Raw genomic sequence first — 17,123 nt, 5'->3', positions numbered from 1 at the left:
CTAGGTGTCAAGATGTGAACAGCATAGCAGGCTAGTGAGTTAGCCTCGGCACAACCTAACTCTCCTTACTCATGAAACTTTACTCCAAGAGTATGTGCAAATGTTCTGTAAAGTTTGGAAGTGTTGTGCAACACAATAATAAGCTCCATACCCTCTTTATAAAAAGAGAAAGGTTTCATGAAAACCAAACCTTATTTAATTTTTGTTTTGCTCTCTAGACATAGATATCATTCAATGTGATCGTAGTAGTCCAGTTGAGGCTGAAGCCTACAGTCATTTACAGATTAAATGCTTCTCACATGCTTCAAAATCTCCAGAGTACATGTGGATACAGGTAATATTATAATTCCACAAACTGAATGTATAGCCTTGATTTTCTACCTACCTTTGTGTAAAAATGTATTTTAAGACAGATAGTGCCAAACCCCTATTGCCTGGGTGTTTATCAGTTTTATCCAGGATCCGCCAGTGTATCAAGTCTTGACTGCTTGACTGAAGTTTTCCCAAAAGAGATGGCACCACAGTGTAATTCAATGTGATTCCCCCTCACCACTTCTGCTGAGTTGATATCCTACACATAGATAGAAACAGTTCCTCTAACAGGGCTGATAATATCATGTACCATACTGTATATTGGATAAATCTGACATGCCTTAATCACCATTTTGGTATTTGCATAATTATATTATGTCTATAAAAATTCCCCTCTGTAAGTTCAATTGTATGTACTGTAGTTCAAACATACTGTTTTTTCTTGTTCAATGTAAAGAACAATTTCAAATCTAAAACTGTATATAAGTAAAATGTTGTATTTATTTTCTGGCAGAATAATTACACAGTTTCAAATTCCAGTACTCTTGATTTTGAAAAGATGACAAAAGAGAAAACCGGAATCTACAAAGTGATTGCAACAATTCCAGGAATATCTCTTCAGAGTCACGCTGAAATTGTTGTAACTTTAAAAAAAGGTAACTGATTATATTACAAGCTTGAAAAAGAATTGACCAGAATCAGTGTTTTTTGCAAGTGATAATAACTAGTATAATGTACACCACTGAAGAATGAGTAAAAGGCAATGGTCACTGGCAACAGTTTCTTGTTTGCATTCAAAGCTGATGCCCTTTAATTCAATCTGGAGATGGCCCGCCCCGCCCCTGTGTGTACTATATTATTTGTTGCATTATTATTTAAAACGTATTGTTTATGTGTATAAAAACACATTGTTTTTATTGTTAATGGTTTTGCAGCATGGGTGGGGTTAAACTTCTCTATCCATGCTAAACCTGTACAGAATGTGACAGGCTCCAGATTGATTAATTTACTGTCTGGAGATGGTCACATGTATATAAACCCGTCGCTTTGGCTGATTGAGGTTAGTGTGTTCAAAGGTGAGAGTCGGGAGATGAAGTAAAAGAAATACAGTAAATCATAACAATTGCTACCCGTGCTGGACTGTCTGTTTTGGCCACTGTGCCGTTTTGACCTTTTATTTTGTTTATTTATTATTAAACGTGTGCAAGGGGCGATTTCAGTTACCCCAGCGCTGTCTGTGTGTCCATCTCTTCCGGATCTGACGTCACCACCAGCCATCCTGGTCACATAGTCCCTTACTGTAGGATTCAATTCCAATTATGAAGCTGCTATCCTTTATCAATTATCAATGTTGACAGTACAAAAAAAAACATTATCACCAGTTATCATTATCATAGCTGCTATTTTTTTGCCATGTATTACTTCTTAAAAGCTGCTATAAGGATCATTACAATTTAAGCCTGGGGCTAGTGAGTAAATGGTGACGGAATCATTCAAAATGAGATCACATCTTCTCTAAAGTAAATGCAAAGCTTATACTACTTTTTACACCCTGACCTTCATAATGCAACACAATGCAAAACAAAATGGCATCTAAACTGTTTCCCTGGTTAAAATTATGGCCATTATTATGCCACTAATGGGAGGTACTACGACCTCTGGCTCATTTGTATGGATACATTTGCTGTATCCTATCAATTCCCTCTTAAAGATTCTTGTCACAGGACCGCATCAGACAAGCTGACAAAGGACTGCAGTGCATACCCAACAGAATGAAGTTGCACTGTTGGGTATAAATAAAGCAGCTCAGTACTTTCTCTGTTATTTTAACTGAACACAAAAACCCAGTTTATAATGTGATGCTTTTTCAAAGGTCTGCTCCTGCACGTGCCTGTGGTACTTTTTTTATGCAAAATCTGAAAATACAAAATCAAGTTACAGAACAAGAAACCTTTTTTCAAATAAACAGTTGTTCTTGTTACAATAACTTCTACTGATATTTACCTTTTTTGTATATCCTGTATGGTTGTATACTGTAAGACAATCAATTTGTTAGAAAATGTAATTGCAATCAAATAACAGAAGTATCAGGTAGCAGCTTTTCTTGGAGCTTGCTTTGTATATGAGTGATAATTAGGTCAAAGCCTTCCATTTTACAAGAAATTGTTGTTCAACGCTGAACCTTGCGGTTTAAAAAGTCCCTTTATATCAATCTCAAGTCTGACACAAGCTACTGTGGTCTGTGACACCAAGCTGAAAAACACAGCAAACCATTGATGTAGACTGTTGTCTTCTTTATTGTGTTGTCATACACAGTATGAGACATTTCCCCTATAAAACAGGTAAAATGCTTGAGAGATTAGAAACATAGAGCACTGAATTTATGCATGAAGAGGTGTTTAACAAACCCTTTGTAACTCAACATTGCTTGCCGTGAGAAGAACACTGAGCACACACCAAAGTTGTAAGAGATAAAAAGTCATTGTATTTTATATCTCGCTCTTAATTGTACTGTAATTCTTGATATACAAATGTAAGTCGCCCTGGGTAAGGGCGTCTGCTAAGAAATAATAATAATAATAATAATAATAATAATAATAATAATAATAATAATAATAATAATAATAATAATAATAAAAAGACAACATACTGTCCGCACAGCTTAATGTTTGAGGTTCTGCAGTTGCTGGTCTGAAGTTGGTGGCACCATTACACACTTCAAGTCAAGTTAAATGCCAGAGCATGGTCTTCTATAGATGTAAAAGCTGTCTTAAATCCCCTTGTGTATATAGGAGTCAACTGGTTGTTTGCGACTCTCAATGCTATAAACACAAAACTCAATTGCAAATTCACTGAGAAATATATTTTAAACTGCATACCGGTACATACAGCACTGCCATCTTGTGGTTTGTTTATGTGTAACTGCTCACTGAAATGAATGCTAGCAACATAGTTAAAAGAGCCTATTAATTAAAAACCTGTTACCAAACACATTGTTAGCTTTTTTTATCTATGATTGTATGACATTGTTCTTTTTAACATACTACTTTACCCATAACCTCAAAACACTGTGTAAACTTATAAGGAATTTATAAAGAAGCAACATGTTGTAATTATACAAAATTCTAATACAAAAACGTGTCGTAGGTGACATTTTAAACAAAATGGTCACCATATGAATCCCCTTACTTAAAATGTACTTAAATGTATTATAGACTGCACTAGTTGCTTGAAAAGTTGCCAGATGTTACATGGTGTTACATTAGGACAAGCAGAAAGTTACGGCTAGTGCTTTCCTAACTGGTATAAGACTGAATCAGCACACTTAATAAAGCACTGCCTTAACATTGGTCTAAATGACTGTGGTTCTACTAAATGTCTACCTTAACATATTACTTTACTCTCACTTTGCATGTGAACCTATTTTTATACACTATAACATATGTATAATAATTTGTATATTGTCTATAGATGGCATGACCCCTTCATATTCAAACTCAACCACTTATCCTGACGTGACCCAGGACACAACCAATTCCACTGAGAGAAGTGAAGAAACAAGTCGGTATACTAACACCACCTCTCAGACCCAAGAAACTAATTGGTATGAGAGCACAAGTTACAGTCCTGATGTAACCAGCGAACATGCCTACACAAACTCTTCTGATGGAGAGCCAAGCTGGGATAGCAGCACAATCTCTTCTACTGAAGGACCTCTTTCATATACTGACACAAGCTCTACTTCTCAATACTCTGAGGATTTTAATACAACTGACTCAATTAAGAACTCAACAGATACAAGTACGTATAACATTGTACATCACCAGTCACTATTATAGTTTATATGTGGATTGTTTAACCTTTGGAGAAAAAAAAAAAAAACATAAATTTTGCAGCAAAAGTTATGTACTTTTTAGTAAATAAACCATATCTGTTAAAATAAATGTCCTATTTTATGTGTTTTACATCATTATTTAAAAAGATATTAACGTCTTTTTTCAACCACTGAAAAAGATGAATTTCTGAAGTGAGGAAGTTTGTACACTAGGGACTTGCATCTGTAATTTCTGTCCCCTGTGAAACCGATTTGCTCACTCATTTAACTCAAAACTTCTACAGTTGCAGAGGGGGCAGATATTACAGTTGCACATCCCTAGTACTTATTTCCTAAACCAACTTCAGAAATACAGCTTTGTCGGTAGTTGAAAAAAGCCATTTGTTTATAAGTCTTTTGAAATAATGAAGTGAGAAGAAACAAGTACAGAGAATGATAGAGAATGCGGGTACTAACAGTAGCATAACCAGGCATGAATATTTGGGTGGGCAATGAATAGTTTTTTCAAAATGTGTTCTTAGGCTATATATAATTATGTGAAAGTTCCATTGCATTTCCTGTAATTGCTACCACCCATGAAGAGAAACTCATACTGTATATATATATATATATATATATATATATATATATATATATATATATATATATATATATATATATAAAGAAAGAACCCAAAAACAAAGATAAAGATTGTAGATTTATCACTTGGCATCAAACTAAGAAAAACCTGTTGAAATTTCATACAGGATATGATTGTAGTACAAGGTTCTTTCTTTCACACCTGGAGATGTGGAATTTCAGTTCTATGCCTAATGTTTAAGCCACTGTGATAGCTCAAGATTACATGTATCTCTGGTGGCTTCAACTGAGTTAGCCTAAAAAGTGAGTAAACTCCCTGGTCCAGCTGAAAACCTCTAATGTCCTGACATATATCCTGTTACCTTCAAACACAAAATATTGCTTTATATGATTTATATTTAATGCTCTTAGATTATGTGCTTATTTGATTACTCATTCTAAAATAATTAACAAACTGTTTTTTATTTTTATCATTTATTTCAGGTGATGTGAAAAATGCAGAGAATGGCAGATTAAAAGGACTTGTCATGCTGCCTATAGTGGTGGTATTTGTAATAATCATCTTTATGATCAGAAGATTTATTGAACAGAAGAGGTAATATATATATATATATATATATATATATATATATATATATATATATATATATATATATATATATATTTTTTTATATCACACTCAGCGTATCTCATACATCATTAGAGATAAAAATGTGTAAAAGCTGACTGTAGAAGCAGCTGCACTCAAGCAGTGCTGCAGCGGTTTTCTGCTCTTTAATCATGTTTAAACACACCATTAATATGGTGCAAACTCTCCTTGCAAGTCAAACCCATTAAACCTCAATGAGCCATACTGCATAAAACTCAAAAGTCATCTGTTGGACAGCATTGGCCTAAATAAAAGATCCCTCCATTGGGCAACAAAGCCCTTAGGCTAATAGTATGGATTTATTTTGCTACTGTAGAAAGGGATGCCCTTAAATTATCAATTGGTGTAGTATTGTGGTTTATTTTAGAAGAACGAATTGTGTCTTCATACAGACAACTGTCCACAGTACATGCAGCCCAGGGATCGGTTCAGACTCTACAACTGCAATAGTGCTGGATTTTGAGAATTACATCCTAAACATTAGCTCTCTGATTACAAATTAGAGGTATCAAGTATTGTTGTTTGATAACTTATTAGCTAAAAATAACTTCTCTAATAACAAAGAACAAAAACTGTGTCATACATTGACTAGCTCACCAGATTAGACCTTTTTATGTTAACATTAAAAGAAAGTCAGAAATGGATGTACATTTGATGTGTATGACTAGGTTCTCTTCACACTTGTTCTTTCATCTTTTTGAGTCTCTTTCCATGAATTCAGTGCTTGATTTTCATTAAATATTAAAATTGTAACAGAGCAATGTTAGGAACGTTAAAAGGAATGTTAAAACACAATAAAACTAAAACAGCTAGTGTTTGTTAAAATGTTCTACAATTGTTTGTTTTTTTTAAAATAATTTAAATGCAAACATAATTAACCAACCATTTTTTTTTACTTGTTTTAAGCAATGTACCAGAGCTGTTGAACAAGAAAGAATTGACAGCACGGAGATATATTCTTAAATGTATAGTAAGATTAATGAAGTAAGATGTTACCCAGTGATAAATAGAAAGTACAGGTTACCCAGATACCCAAATAAAATATTTCCCCCAAATGCCCAGATTGACAATACCCTACTTTCACAGATGCAGTGAAAGCTATAACATGTCATGTGACTTGTTTTGAACCAAATAAAAGACCAGAAAAAAAGTCAAGGGTGGTATATGTTTAGTGGTAGATGTATTATCACTTCTCCAAATTCTGAGCTGTGTGTATGATTCTTTTTTTTTTTTTTTTCAGACTGAATGGACCACCGCCTTTTAAACCCCCCCCTCCACCAGTGAAGTACAAACCCATTGTGCCACATGATATAATAGAAATAAACAGGATTGGTTGATGTGATTAGAAGAACCTGTCCTTTTGTTACAGGAGCCTTTTTAACTAGAAATTATGTGAGCAGTAATGACTGGACAGCTTTTATAGTTTTTTTTTTTTTTTTTTTTGTTATTTAATTTTTATACATTTTTTTGTTGTCATTTTTTGTTAGATTTTGTTAGTTTGCAGTTTAGATGTTGAAAAGCTTTAATCTTTTTTTCCAAAATAAATAAATAAATAATTTATGCTTTTGTTGAGTGCAAAATTGTTTAAATGATTTATTGGCATACTAGCATTTTTTTTTAACAGTTTATAATAAAAAAAAAAAAAACGTTTTTTATATTTTATAAATATTCTGTATTTTCATTTAAAAAAACATTTAAAAAAAATGATCACACATAAAAAAAAAAAAATGTATTCATTTCTGTAAATAGAGCTTATTAAAAGCAAAAAACAAAAAGCTCCCCTCCAATCAGATTAGACAGCCTAGCCACATTCTCCAGTGATTGGCTAGCCATCCTGTTGGGGGGGAGGGGGAAACACTAAACAAAAGTCTTAACATTTCAATGCGTTTGTCTGGAGCACAATATCATCATCTCAGGATGTAGACACTTAACTTATTTACAACAGTAAAATACACAATACAAGAACTGGCAACCTATCTACTCAATGGGCCCTATTCTTCACTGTGATGTCATATTTAATTTAATGTAAAAAAATAGTGCTCTAAACACAAACCCTGTTTTCATTTATTCTTAAATTACACTTATTTTCATATTGCATGTTAAGAACTGTATAACTTCAATAAGTGGGCATTTTCCACACAACCTAAAGTACTTTCAAATGACATTTCTTCCTTTTTATATTCAATATTTGCAATCATTCTGAATGACTGTTATTACATTTGCTCAAATGTCTAAACAGTAAAAACGATCTAGTGATCTTCCCTTTTGGTTTCCTTTAGTTTTTCTAGGAATACACAGCTGTGCACTAGGTGGTGCTGGCACTTACTGATCTATCCTACATTCAGTGTTGCCAATTTAGCGATTTTGTCAGTAGATCTAGCGACTCTTACGTTTCCCCGCTGAGGAGGCATGCGGTGCAATCCTTGACCATGAGCTCAATGTCTTGGTCGATGTTTGGCCACCAGACAATGTACCTGCAGTGCTGTTTAAGTTTAACCACCCCAAGGTGTTCTTCTTGTGCCATTCTCAAGACCTGTGCTTGCAGAGCTGCTGGAATCAGGGTGCTGTGACCCCTGGCGATACAGACGTCCTCCCAGCAGGATAACTCTGCTCTCAGTCTGTATTAGGGCAAGAGCTCCCCTTCCACGCTGGATGGCCAATCACCTCTGATGTAGGTGCAGAGCATGGTAAACAGTGCATCGTCCTGGGAGCCTTTACGCAGCAGTTCCATGGAGACAGCCGCAGACAGGGGTGCCTGTTAGCTGCTGGACTGCTGACGGTGGAGCGACTGCTGTTGACAGAAGATCAGAAACTGTTCTGTCGGCCTGGTGAGAATTGAAGAGTATAATTGTACTGGTTTAAGTGGTCAGCCCATTTCAGTAGCTGTAGTGGTTTATGTCCCGAGCCGCTAATGGACAAAAGTGCAGTGAGAGCTTGATGGTCAGTTTGCATTGTGAAGGTTCTGCCATAAAGGTAGAGATGCCAGCACACACATGCCCAAATGCAGGTCAATGCTTCCCTCTCACCCACCGAGTACTTTTGTTCAGCTGGCTTGAGGGACCGTGATGTGATGGGCAGAGAGCTGACGGCAAACCTGAAGTAGATGGGCATCATGTTGAGACCGAGTGGCTCCATGAACTACAATATTGTCCAAGTAGATGCACACCCCAGGTATGCCAACTAGAAGAAGGGACATTATCTTCGGGAAGCAGCTGAGGGCAGAGCTGAGGCCAAAGGGCATGCGTTTATATCGAAAAACCCCCATATGTGTGACAAAGGCTGTGAGGTCTCGGCTGGCAGATGCCAGGGGCACTTGAAGATAGCCCTGCTTTAAATCCAGTTTGCTGAAAACAGTGGAGCCATGGAAATGTGTGGTGAGTTCTTCTGCAGTGGGCAGGGGGTATTTATGTGGAATTATGACTTTGTTGACTGCACAGAGGTCCACACACAGGTGCAGTTCTCCAGATATTTTGCGTGCGATGACCAGGTTCGAAATCCAAGGGGAGGCGTTGATGGATTCGATGATGTCTGAATCGAGGAGGGGCTGTAGTGCTGAGTGGCACCACCGGGCAAAGTGGTTCAATCTTTGGCAATTCCTACAGAGCTGGCCAGTTGCTGGACACTCAGGAGAACGAGTAGAATGCCTGAGTGACCCACAATTAGTGCGCTGCCTGGGACGTGATGGAGAATTATTTTGCACTTTTTGGTGGGGAACTAAACAAAATGCACGATATTCACGATATGTACAGTAGTTATAATATGCAGGGCCTTCGCCCTGCCACTATGAATAACAATTCTAGGGCTTCCTGCCTACAAGAGCAGGGGACCACTTTTATTCAGCTGTTGATGTGACTGCAGTCATGGTTTGGGCAATCATTATTCATGTTCCTTCTACTGATTTCCTTTATGTTATCTTCCTTAGGCCAAAATGCTGCAGTATAGTGTGTCCAGAAATAAGTGGTTGTGAGAACCGCTTTAAAAAATGTACAGAAACAGTTGAATGAAGTATATAGTTTGTATGTGATGATTTTTCAAGGTTGTTACTGCATGACTATATATGTTACAGTAAAAGTCAGAATTGGTCCATTTTAAGTTCTACCAGTAAATGTCAACATTTACCAAATAAAGGTGCTAAATGTCAGAAATTATGAAAAAACAAATAGCATTTCAGGTATTTACTTGTTAATTTTATGATTTACCATAGCGTATTGGTAAAAGTTCAAAATTCTAAAGAAATGCATTGCTTTTTTGATATTTACCAGTTAATGTTATGATTTACCGAAGCTTATTGGTAAATGCAGGAATATCATCAAAAAATTTATTTATTCCTCCATATAAATGAATTAACAAAATAATATATATATATATATATATATATATATATATATATATATATATATATATATATATATATATATATATATGCACATTTTCCACTAACAAAATGATGTCAACAATATATGTATTTATGCATACAAATGTTCCATTATCAAAAACCATTAATGTCAAACAATATATCTATTTCTGCACATACATACAAAGTAATCATTAATGAGCTTACAGTAATGCACAATTGACCAATTTAAACAGGTTTAGCATGGTACTGAACAATACTACAATCCACTTACATAGAACAACCAACACTCTGGCAGATTTGCATATAAAACAATGGTGCTCAAGGACTGTACTCCAAATACATAGTAGTTTGATGAAAAATAATATTCTGTTAAATACAAATTAAATAATTTCAACAGAAAATCACACTTTGGTTATGACACAAAACACAACAAATACAGGTACTACATAGATATATTTCCTTATTACGGCATGGTAGACTCTTGTGGCACTTGAAGGTACACTTGCAACCTTACAATGCGCGAAAGCGAGTCATTTGGTCATTAGTTCTACACTCAACATGATTATGTAATCATTTAACCACTAGATGGAGATAAAGAACAAATGATGTTAGAAATTCTAATGTAGACATTTTTTAATTTATGCTTTTTAGTTTAGTGTATGCTTTTTTGTTTTTGAATCTAAATCACACTTTGTTTTTAAAAGCTATGGAGTACAATAGGGCTCTTCAATGATTGGTCATTATATTAATCCTTTAATTGGATGTATAACCCTTAAGATTTGTACTTTGACATGTACTGGTATGTATAGTACATTCTGTATTTAAAATAAATACTGTGTTTTGGTGATGGTATAAACTAGTATAAGATTACAGATTTTGTACTTATTATGTTTCAGGCACAACAATGAATGAACTATTGTCTGACTACTATCAGTCATATCGGCCTGTAGTTTTATTATAGAATAGTATATTTTATCTAGAATAGTGCCAGATATAGAAAATTATATATTCCATGTCCATCAAAATATGCCCCAGTTTTACAATATATAGCATTTGTAAAGTTTTACACAACATTCAGACCACTTTCAAGACACTGCTTCCCTTTCAAGTATGAAATGTAACCATTGCTCAATGGGATATCAATTAAGTAATCAATATTTATTTTATATAGCACCTTTCATAGTGGACCACCATTACAAAGCGCTTTACTGTATATATCTCTTTTAAAGTCCCAATTACTTGAGCGCTTATGTCAAAGCTGTTTTTTTTGAGCCCTGTCTATGTCGGGCGTCGCTCCCCCCCCCAGGAGAGATCAACTACTGTCAAGCAGGGATCAGGGCCATTGTTTCAGCCTGAGAAAGGAGTGAGCTCTCTTTTCAGTCAAGACTACAGTAATAAGTCGATCATTCACTTTCTCAATTCTGAAATAATTTAATATTAAGTGCATAGTTTTATCTTAGCCTAGGCTGTGATTAAGTCCCACCGTGGTATTGTGTGCTGTGAGAAGCAGGCGGCTCTTCCCTTGGGATTCAGTCCCTTTCCTGGGGCTACATTTTCACACTCTCTCCCTGCTGCTCGGCTTTTCAAGAGTCGATATTATTTCTTGCTACTGCCTTGGCTCATGGAAGATGTTCCCGCTGCTATATGCCAATGTTTAGCCCCCTGGTTCTCCCGGATTTGTTTGCATGCTATGCAATCATCCTGGGCACCTCTGTCGACTGTCGATAAACATATCCTTTAGAGAAACCGGATAGTTTAAAAAATTAGCTAGATTTCATAGACTAAGCTAATTGAAGACAGTTTGGGTTTAATATTAAGTGAAGCAGTCAGATGGCAGGGAAGTTATAAAGTGTACCCTACATTTTATGACAACTTCAAAGATGATTGCACCGTATTCTGTTTTAGGGAACTGACACCTTTAGCTAAACATCCTTTCCCACAGTTTTAACTTCAAAGGAAATAGGAAAAAGGCTTATTCCGTCTTTCTTATGTCTTCCTCCCTTTTCAACTTTAGTTTTATTGTCTTTTGAGCGAAACACCTTAGTTGCATTAACTTAGAAAAGTGAGATCCTCGTGGTCAATGATATTATTTAAGCGATAGAGCCCGTCGATGCAGGCTCTACCATGTGGTAGATGACCACAACTGGAGTTATGCATCCCGAGTCGTAGACAAGGGCGCTAACGAAAGTCAAGTTAATCTACCACACGGTAAAGCCTGCATCAAGAGGGCGCTACCGCTATTAGAACACTATTTCTTTATTTTCTCTTTAAAAAAAAAACAACCTTAAAACCTATATTTACCTTGAACTTCTGATATTTTGCTAGGTAACATTCCGCTGAGGAAAATAGTCCCTAATTAGAAATGAAAAATGACATACACATAGAGAAAATATTATTATTATTATTATTATTATTATTATTATATTATTATTATTATTATTATTATTGCTAAAATATTTATTTATTGGGGTCTTACTCTTTCTTATTATAATTTATTTGGACATGTACAATTGTTGAATAGTCCGTGTAGTAATGCGTCTGAAACTTGTTGTTGGAGGCGGGGTCTCATTCAACCAGGCAGGGAGTGGATTGGCTGGTGCTTGGATTGGACCAATCGTGAATTACCTGTTGATTTGCTGTCCATTAGCTGCGAATTGAGCCTTCATTAGAGTTTCCTATCAGACATGGTTTCCCTTGTCTTTAGACCAGCGTCAGAAAGTATGTTTAAGTAGCTTTTTATGTTATCAGATTAGTTGTAGATTAGATTGTTAAGGGAAAAAGCCGGTATTTGTGCTCTGATTGATTTTAAAATATAATTCACAGTTAAGCACTTCAACGTTCCAGCGGGCATCTTATCAAAAAAGAAGCCCGCTAGATCTGGAAGCTGATTGGCTGTTTGCACGCAATCATTTTCTAATGGTTGATAGTAGGATTGTAAAACTTGCATCAGTATGTAATTGTTTCTTCTGATGTTAAGGAATAAGGGGTGATGTCATATGAGAAGCTATATTAATCCCAATATTGTATTGTCTTGTTGATTCTGTTATGACTTGTGCTTAAGGAAAATAGAATACCCAGATGCTGTACTGTATTGAATAAAATATATTTGTTGAAATCCCAAAGATATCTTTGTTGAAATCTACAAGTTTGTAATCGCAATAATTTTCAACTCACGGGTGCATAGAGGAAAAAAGAACATTAACAAATGTGTTTCTTTTAATTTCTTATTAATAACTACAGGGTGCATGACACAGATAAACTGGGCCTTGCTGAAGGTTCAGGATGCTGACAATGTCAGGTCAGGCAAATGGTTCACTACGCTGTTGTTGTTGTTTCTGTATCTCTAATAAGTTCCCAGTTGAGACTATGGTTCTGAATGATCAGTGCATGCTTTCTTGCATGTTAAAGGGAAGTGATTCACTTCCAATCAACAAGTGTAGATTGTACTGCAGATTGCCCTGCTATAATAAACACTTTATTTCTATAAGACATGGGGCTGGACGGAGAAATGTAACTTATTTGATGGTTAAAAGACAAAAGTAAACCTCAAACTACAATGGTCCGAAATGGCCCCTTGAAAGCACTGCAAAATAGTTGCTAATCTCATTTGCAAGTAAATCTTGAATGTTAAAGTGGAGATCAACATACCCTGCTGCACTGGCTCCCATGTGAATGTGCAGTACTGTCTGTTTACAGAGTGGCGAGGCCTACACATTCTAGTAAGAAACAGCTTGAATTGTCTTCATAAATACAATACAGTTTCAATATTCACAGACTATTCATAAAAACAAGACTTTAAAAATTAGAGGGAGTCATGGTGTTTGAGACTGCCACCTGCTGAAAGCCAAGGGAAGTACAACAGGTATCAATATGTTTACTTTTTACATTTAAAGGGTTCATTAATTTGTTCACAATTGTGCGCAACAGACACTAAAGGGCTTTACGCTTTGTAAATGAATGTGTTTAATAAAGTGTGTTTATAATAATATTCTCCATATTAATTAAAAATGGGCAATGTTATTGCAAACATTCTGTACCCCCAAGGTAGGGTTCAATTGCTTCTCAAATACTTTAGTATGCAGGATGTATAGTAAAGCAATGTTCATGGTGAGGTCTATTGTCAATGTAGTTTCTCGAGTGTTTATTTCACACCAGTTTTTCAGTGTGTTACATAAAAGCAAACCCCCTTGACGTTGTTTCCTTTTTTGGTAAATGTGGCTGCACTCAACGGAAAAAACAATAGTACATTCAATAAGGCACTATCAGCACAAGATGATAAGAAAAATAAACCCTTGTGTTGAAATATTTATCAAATATAACATGCTAAACTATTAGAAATCAACCACATCTGGTGAGCACAATGCTTTCTACTGCTGCTGCTTTTTTTCATTAAAAAAAAAGATAAAAAGCAAGAATAAGTGCTTCCTGTTCTAGTTTTTATCGGAAATGGAAATATATTTCTTGATATAGTCCAGACAAACCACCAATAAGTAAGCACAAAAAGTAAGCCCAACTACTTTTGACCTTTTGTTTCAGGCAGTAGTCTAGTTTCTGCTTATTCAGTTTAAGTGTTCTTTGTCTGAAAGAATAAGAATTTCAACTGGATATTTCACATGTTCAGCTTGATTACTTTAAATACAAAGCAATACCAGTGATTACTATAAAAATACATTTGTATTATAAAAATATAAATCTCGCTGCTAGCATATAGCAAGCAGTGTCAGTGTGGAGTATTCTAATACAACTATACAAAAATACCTCCCTTATGAAGAGAATACTTGGTGACAAACTGGTAGATATACTCAACATGGGCAAAGATCGGAAATACAGTAGCAAGCGTATTAATTTTAGTCAGCTTGAGAAAGAGAAAGCTTTACGATATTAAAAAAAAGTTTGTTTTCAGCCAGACTTAAGGTTAGGTTTGTGTTTATGGGCCAGTGAGACACAGTCAGCTAGATTCTAAACACACGGTCTATGAATAGGCACATATACTAATGTATACCAATGTGAGCATGAACCTTTAATGTGTGGTGAAGAACAAGGGCATAATAGTATTGTAAAACCTAAAAGATACAAGTCATGAAAACAACGTTTCAACTGTGCAGTAAGTATACTTAGGATGGTAAAAAAAAAAGCAAATGTATTAATCATATCAACATGGGCTGGCCTTACCTCTTTGTTTGCTCTGTGCGGTAAACAAATGGGGGGCCCTCCTTTCAGCCACAGTATGAATAGCTAAACAATGTCTTTAAAGGGTTGGTAGCCTGGACAGCGGATATCAAACAATGTCTTTAAAGGGTTGGTAGCCTGGACTGTTTAGGATAGTATTTTCTGATTAGTAATCATGAGCAAAGCAGTCTAAAATTGGCTCTGCATAAACTATGTACAGAAGCTTTTCTCACACCTAAAAACGTTGCTACAAATTCAGTAACTCTCATCATCAGAAATTTTTCTTGCTTGTTGTGCCGCAAAATTCTTATGTTTTTGTGACTTTTGAGCGTTCATTCACTTCTGCCCTTTTTTCTCAATTACTGCTCGGGCAACGTGCATTGATATGGAAACCTTTTTGCTAGACCCGTTTTAGATAAGAACTTTTATAACAATAAAACAACATTTGTTTTTATTACTTTATTTACAAGATGAACATAAAAAACAAAATATTCCACAATTTAGTATTTAAATGTTATTTAAATATTTACTTTTTGTATAATAACTTTAGAGAAAATTATCACTGCTGAATGTGACAATACTATTTGTTTATGCTTTAATAAATAGTATGTTTAATCGTCAAATATTTTTTGACTGTCAAATGTCGTGAAATAAGCAATTTTTTTACCATGTAAAAAATGCAGCCCTAATTATAATACACCACAAGCATATTACTACTTGCTACTGAACCACACTGAATTTACTTACATAGCAACAGTGTTGCCAACCTTTCAGATCTGCCTCAGAAAGTCGCTATTTTAAAGCAAAAGTCGTCAAACAATCATAGTACATAAACACACCAATAACTACACATAGTAATGTAGTGGTGTAGTCCTAAATCTAGAAGTACTGGAACACTAGGGAGGTGATAGAGATCGAGCACACTGGTGTCATGCGGCAATGCCCCCCCCCATTTACTTGCATTTACTTTCCTTTGCGTATTCAAATTGGGCTGGGCATTATTCGATTTCATTTTAATTACCCTGACCACAATTCTAAAAGGACTGACAATGAAAGGATTTTGCTAATACAAGATGATCAAAACATTTTGCCAATTTTTATATCTCTGAAATTCTCCAATGTCCGTCCTGGGAATCGCTAGACTTGTAGCTTGTAATTGTTGTCAAGTCAGGTCTTAAAGTCGTTAGCACCACTGCATAACAACGTTGCCCAATAAGAAATGTTTACCTGCATTTGTACGTTTGTGTGGGGCAGGGCCTGGTGGGATAATTCTTTAAAGCGACAGTAACCTAATGTATATACAAAACTTTGATAGTGGTGCATCCAAGTTTAAGACCGAGCAAAGCAACATGCGGGGCCATTTTAAGTGTTGGCCTATGTTGTCGCAGAGGCTGCATAGGCCTAAGGCCAGCCCTGCATATCAATATACAGCAAGGTCAAGATAGTTTCATTCTCCATACCTGAACAATGGATGTTACTGAGCTACTAAACACTGGAGGTGGTCTGGCTAGATTCACTGAGCTCCTGACCAGTAAATATAGAGCTCTTAGTGGGTCCACCGCCAATATCGGCTACTTGTCAGTATCCAAACCACACTCGTATCCCTCTGCACTCCAAGAGGTGGTTATTTTAGTATCCCCCAATCTCCTGCCTCATGATCGGCCTTAAAGCTCCAGCACTTTTTTGGTCTATTTGTGTATGTTCATGTCACTGAAACTTCTGGAAATCCACTTAGATGCTATTAGAGTAAAGCTAAAACACCATTGCAAGTTTGAAATGTAAAAAATCTATTTCAATGAAATTTCTAGCATCTTCCTCTTTAGTGCAGAATGCACATTTAGGATTCGTACTGTTAAAAAAGTAAGATTGCGAGTGAGTGATAACATAGCTTATAGTCTTATTGTGCGACTGCCAAGGCAGAAGGGCAGGAGGCAAAAGAAGTGAAGGCCTGAAAACAAGGCACCATAAATGCAGACACTATAAGTTATTACAGAATACTAAACACTTCCTCACTTTTAAATCACCAGATTTACCCATAATGTATTACTCAAATTCACATGGCCATTCAAATTATTCCTCACTGCTCTAAATCACTTACCATTCAGAAAGATCAACATACAATCATTCACACTTCCATGCCATTCGACACATTTCACCCTCCATACCTATTCACTAAACCCTGGGTAATCTCAGGCTGGACTTGTTGGCCTCCTGACTAATAG

This window comes from Polyodon spathula, chromosome 9 (assembly GCF_017654505.1).
Source record: "Polyodon spathula isolate WHYD16114869_AA chromosome 9, ASM1765450v1, whole genome shotgun sequence".
Lineage (NCBI taxonomy): Eukaryota > Metazoa > Chordata > Actinopteri > Acipenseriformes > Polyodontidae > Polyodon > Polyodon spathula.
This window is presented reverse-complemented; position numbering follows the sequence as displayed.